This window comes from Lipotes vexillifer, unplaced genomic scaffold (assembly GCF_000442215.2).
Source record: "Lipotes vexillifer unplaced genomic scaffold, Lipotes_vexillifer_v1.1 scaffold472, whole genome shotgun sequence".
Taxonomy (NCBI): domain Eukaryota; kingdom Metazoa; phylum Chordata; class Mammalia; order Artiodactyla; family Lipotidae; genus Lipotes; species Lipotes vexillifer.
The window spans coordinates 2,932,764-2,939,116 of record NW_006797698.1 but is presented as its reverse complement, the minus strand read 5'-3'; the positions used below and the strand labels follow the sequence as shown (position 1 = coordinate 2,939,116).

The 6,353-nt window shown below is 37.9% G+C and overlaps 1 protein-coding gene across 1 annotated transcript in view; it reads left to right on the top strand.

The window, feature by feature from the left end:
• Positions 1–6,353, top strand: part of ZNF212 (zinc finger protein 212) — a 14,968-nt gene that overhangs the window by 709 nt on the left and 7,906 nt on the right. The gene's annotated exons all lie outside the window — the stretch shown is intronic.

The window sequence follows — 6,353 nt, the reverse complement described above, 5'->3', positions numbered from 1 at the left end:
GTTAATCTGTCGATCTCTTTCCCTCTCCGCCTTCCCCAGATGTCCCCATGCAGGGAATGGCAAGACCCGGAGCTTGGGCACGGTGTCGGGAAACTAGGTGTCAGCCGTAACTCAGCTCTCAGCTATCCACTTTAGTGATTTTAGGCAACTTTGTTCACTTGAAGCGTCCTTTTCCTTAGCTGTAAGTTGAGAATGTTGGACTAGTTACTAGACGATCTCTAAGGTTTCTGGCAGCTCTGACACTCTCATATTATTACAAAGTGGTGGTTATTTTGATGATGCAAGATGATTTGTTATAGGAAGGGTAGATGGAGTTTAATTGGTTTTTAGTGCAGCATTTCTCGATCTAGAAACACTTTCAAAATCATGTGAGACCTTTGTGAGAATAGAGGGCTAAGGAGATCCTGTAGTGAAAACTTGACCATGAGCTGGGTGCATTGTATTTGGTTCTTGTAGGAAGTGGGTAAGAACTAGGAGGGGAAGGATTGGAAGACTTAAAGAACACAGTGTTTGCTTTCAACAAATTATGGAAACAAGACACAAATGTTCATGATATCACAATATTTACCTCGTTTGATTCCTTTAAGTTAAGGTGATCCAGTCAAAGACTTGCCTTTTCCCCAAGATCAAATTGTAGTACTAAAGTCGGGCAGGAGGACAAGTTACTAATTTCCAGAGTACTTCTTGACTGGTCAGCGCGGTTACCTACATGTCTTCAACAGACCTTGTTAAAAAGAAGTCTTGGGCTTCCCAGGTGCCGCAGTGGTTGAGTGTCCGCCTGCTGATGCAGGGGACGCGGGTTCGTGCCCTGGTCCGGGAAGATCCCACATGCCGCGGAGCGGCTGGGCCCGTGAGACATGGCCGCTGAGCCTGTGCGTCCGGAGCCCGTGCTCCGCAGCGGGAGAGGCCACAACAGTGAGAAGCCCGCGTACTGCAAAAAAAAAAAAAAAAAAAACTTAAAGATCCTCCAAAATCCCCAACTATCCTTTAAGTAATTTATGGATCTGTCATTGCAGAACGTATTTAAATTGTCCTTGAGCATATTTCTTTTCTCATCTTCAGATGAAGATTCTGTACCTCTTATTTGACAGTATGGCCAAATGGATGCCCTGATGAAAACAACTAAAAATGCTGAGGGGGAAAAACAAATATATTTGAAATGTAGCTAGTAAAGAATACGTGGAGGGGCTTCCCTGGTGGCGCAGTCGTTAAGAATCCGCCTGCCAATGCGGGGGACCCGGGTTCAATACCTGGTCTGGGAAGATCCCACATGCCAGGGAGCAACTAAGCCCGTGCGCCACAACTACTGAGCCTGCGCTCTAGAGCCCGCGTGCCACAGCTGCTGAGCCCAAGGGACCAAACTACTGAGGCCCATGTGCCTGGAGCCTGTGCTCTGCAACAGGAGAAGCCACTGCAGCGAGAAGCCCATGCACCGCAACGCAGAGTAGCCCCTGCTCGCTGCAACTAGAGAAAGCCCACATGCAGCAACGAAGACCCAACACAGCCAAAAATAAATAAATTAAATAAATTAAAAAAAAAAAAGAATACGTGGAGCCCAAAGACTAAGTGAAAGATGGAGCGCTTAAGAGGTAAGCAGAGTTCTGAAGCCAACTTTGAGGGCATTTGCTGAACATTCATCTGTAGTGTTTATGACCTCAAGGGGCCTGGAAAATAGAAGACAAAACTCAGAGCCTATGGTGGGGAGTCTAAGACATCTCCTACTCCAGTCTCATAAAACTGAGACTTCAAAGGGCAACATTCAGCGTGAACTGGAAGTAAGCTCTTACCCCCAAGGAGTGATTGCAAAGAAAATCATGTCAAACCTTGGTGCTGGGAGATGGGTGCAAGGTGCCCCTTGAAAATTCATGTTGACTCTCAAGTGGGTGTATTGCCTGAATTCACACGACCTTGGTGTCTGGGAAACCTTAAGCCAAGAATTTAGTTTAAAATAGAGCCCCCAGCCGTCTATAAGAAATAAACACAGATCTTCTCCAGAGGAGTCTACACTTAACTGAGACGTCAGATAATTCTCAGATAAAATTCCAAGAAAAATGAATTCACAATAAAAAAGTTATCCAAAAAGCGATGAAAAACTATGAAAAAAGCCAGTAAAATTAATGGGCAACAAAATTAGACCTTCAGAGATTTCAGATATTGCAATTCCAGAAGAAAAACATATTGGAATTCCAGTAGGAAACACACACACACACACACACACACACACACACACACACACACATGCACAGACACAATCTGCACTGGAGGACATATTTGATGAATATCTAATGGCTATGGATATTGTAGTACTGATGCAAATACTAATACTTAGAAGCCCCGTAGATCCCAATCAGGATAAACATAAAGAACTCTCTACCTAGACACATAGTGAAAGTACAGAATACAAGGCAGAGACAATTCTTAAAAGCAGCCAAACAAAAAAGATTAACTTCAAATGAACCATTGTAAGACTGATGAGGTTCAGCTTCTCAGCAACAGTGGAAGCCAGCCAACAGTAGAATGGTTTCATCAAAGGGCCAAAAGAAAATAACTATGTAATCCCATATTTTAAAACTGTGCAAAAGTACCTTTCAAAAAAAATGGTAAAATAAAATATTTTCAGACAAATTAAAACTGACAATTTGTTACCAATATACTCTTATTAAAGGAAGTTCTAAAGGATATACTTCAGGTACAAGGAAAATTATCTTAAGTGGAAAGTGAAAGTGTAAGAAAGTATGATGATCCATTAAAATGGGTAAATTTAAACAACTATTGACTGAATAAAACAATAATAATCTCTTGTGGGTTAAAAACAAAGGCAGAATTAAAATTCATGGCAGCATTGATGTAAACATTAAGAAGAGATTATCAGAATTCAGGTATTTAAAAGTCTTTGTAAGTAATTTCTAGGATGGTTGCTAAAAGACTAGAAATTGGCTATATAACTTACAATTTAAAAGGGGGGATAATAGAATAAGAAAAAATTATCTAAAAGAAGGCAAGAAAGAAGATGGGATAAATAGCACAAAAAAGGTAAAAATAAATAAAAATAGGTCAGCAATTACAGTAAATGTAAATGGACTAAATGTTCTAGTTAAAAGACAAAGATTGATAGGATTGGTTAAAGTTCAGCAAATGGCTTATAAGAGATACAAGTGAAAGATAAGGCTATAGAAATGGTTGAATATAACAGGATATGAAAACATGTACCAGGCTAATACTAATCAAAAGAAAAATGGCTTAACTGTATTGATATTGCTGGAGATAGAGGGCTACTACTACTTTTATAATAGTAAAAGATTCAATTTACCAGGCTGATAGGACGTTTCTAATCTTATGTGCACCTAATTATATTGTCTCAGAATATATAAAACAAAAATTGATAGAAGTACAAGGAAAATCCATCATCATAGTAGAAATTTTAACACAATCTTAGTATTTTATCAAGCAGAGAAAAACTAGTAAGGGTGTAGTGCATTCAATAGAACTTTCTGAGGTGATGGAAATATTCTCTCTGTCCTGTTCAGTGTAGTAGCTACAAAGTACATGTGGCTATTTGAGCACTTGCAATGTGGCTCAATAGCTGAGGAACTGAATTTTTAATTTAATTTTAATTAATTTAAATTTAAGCATCCACATGTTTCTAGTGGCTGTTATATTGGACAGCACAGATGTAGAGGATAATACTAATTTTTTAATCCACATATCAATATATAATTTCAGTGTTCAGAGAGATTAATGAAAAAAGAGAGAAGGCAAAAATACCCCATTAGAAATGAAAGTGTGTTCTGGTGGCGGATGCTGACTGTAGACTGGTACCTTAGGTAAGGTTGTTGAACAGAACATCACCATCAGCACCAACAACATCCCTCTCCATGTGGCTTGGGATTCTTCAGGTGATTCCAGCACCTACATGCCTATGATTTGCTCTGCTTGACATGGAGTGAGGCAGACACAAACTGTCTCTGACAAACCCTCCTTTAATTGCAGATTCGTGAACAAAATAGATGTTGTTGTCTTAAGCCACAAATTTTGGAATTATTTATGATATAGCAATTGATGATTGGAATAGATACCTATGGAATATATTTAAATACCAAAAGGTATTAAAAAATACCTTAACAAAAAGAGTATATACTGTGTGTGTGAATTGAAACATTTTATCCTAAAGATGTCACTTCTCAAATTTATCTATGGATTTGATGCAGTGCCAAACAAAATCTCTAAAGATATTTTCATGAAACCTTTTGAGCTTGTAAACTATCAACAGGCCAAAATTAGTCAAGATACTCCTGTAAAATAAGGAGGTGGGACTTGTATCAATAATTGTCAAAAAGCTGTGGTCATTAAGATGGTAATTTTGGTAAAGCAGTAGAAAAATTGACCCATAGTACAGAACAGAGATGCCAGAAACAGACTGACTGTATGTATGAAAACTTGATTTATGACAGAGATAGCATTAAAAATTAGTGGGTAGGGCTTCCCTGGTGGCGCAGTGGTTGAGAGTCCGCCTGCCGATGCAGGGGACACGGGTTTGTGCCCCAGTCCAAGAAGATCCCACATGCCGCGGAGCAGCTGGGCCCATGAGTCATGGCCGCTAAGCCTGTGCATCCTGAGCCTGTGCTCCGCAATGGGAGAGGCCACAACAGTGAGAGGCCTGCATACCGCAAAAAAAAAAAAAAGAAAAAAAAATTAGTGGGTAAATGATGGATTGTTCATTATATAGTATTAGATCTATTGACTTTCCATATGAAAATCGAGGCTTGCACTGTACACAAATACTGTCTCAGTTCTAGTTGAGATAAATGCTTAAATGTGAAAGTCAAAACTATCAAGTGTTTAGGAGACAGTATTGTGGGATATAGATTTTTTTTTACACCTGACACAAAAGTTCAAACCACAAAAGAATTAATACTGATAAAACTCAACTACATTAAAACTAAGGACTATTAATCAAATGATAATAAAGAGAATTTTAAAATGCACAAATAAGGGAAGTTATTTGTAACACATATGACTGATAAAGATTAGTATACAGAATTTACAGAGAAATTGTATGAGACAACCTCATAGATCCTATGAGAAGTCAGATAACCCAAAAGATAAATGGATTAAAGATTTCAGTCAGAGGAAGTTTGAATGGCCAATAAACATAAAAAAGATGCTTATCCCTTGTTAAAAATCAAGGAAAATGCAGGTTAAAACCATGATGAGGTATCGTTTCAGATCTACTAGAGGGACGCAAATTTTAGTTTGACAGTAACAAATGTTGATGAAGCTGTGGAACAGCCAGAATACTTACAGACTTCTGACAGGAATGAAATTGGTATGACTGCTTTGGAAAACATTTGACATTATCTGCTTAAGTTCAGGATGTGTATATACCCTATGAGCCAACAATTCCCCTCCTAGGACTATACCCTTGGGAAACTTGCCCATGTCCACTAGAAGCCAGACACAATTCTATTTATCATAGCACTGCTTGTAATGACAGAGATGGGGAAACATCAATAGTGGAATAGAAAAATAAACTGTGGTATAGTCACATGATGGAATATTATACAGCAATGAAAATGAATTAATTAAGGTCACCTGCAACAACAAGCTATTCCCAGGAGTTGTAAAAGAGTGACTTGTTCATATAAAATCCTAAAACATGCAAAATTTAAAGAATATATATATTTTGGAAACAAATGTAAAAACAAAAAAAACATGAAAAAGGGCAGTTAATAGTAAAAACCAAATTTGGGACAGTAGTTACTTCAGAGAGTTGCACAAAGGACTGTAAAGGTGATATATATAAAACACACACATACACACACACACAAGCATACCTCACTGTATTGTGCTTTGCTTTATTGCACTTGGTAGATACTGTGTTTCTTACAAAGTGAAGGTTTGTGGCAGCTGTGTTGAGCAAGTCTGTCATCGACCATTTTTCCAACATATTTGCTCACTTTGTGTCTCTGTGTCACATTTTGGTAATTCTCAAAATATTTGGAACTTTTTCATTGTTTTTATATTTGTTATGGTGATCTGTGAACTTTGATGTTAATATTACAGAAAGAAGGCTGAGATGATGGTCAGCATTTTTTAGCTGAAAAAATTTAATTTTTTAATTAAGGTATATACTTTTTTTAGACGTAATGCCATTGCATTAGACTACAGAATAGTGTAAACATAACTTTTTCTATGTACTAGAAAACCAAAAAATTCATGTGACTTGCTTTATTGTGATACTTGCTTTAAGAACCCACAGTATTCTCCAAGGTATGCTGTGTGCATGTATATATATATGTGTGTGTGTGTGTGTGTGTGTGTGTGTGTGTGTGTGTGTGTGTGTGTGTGTGTGT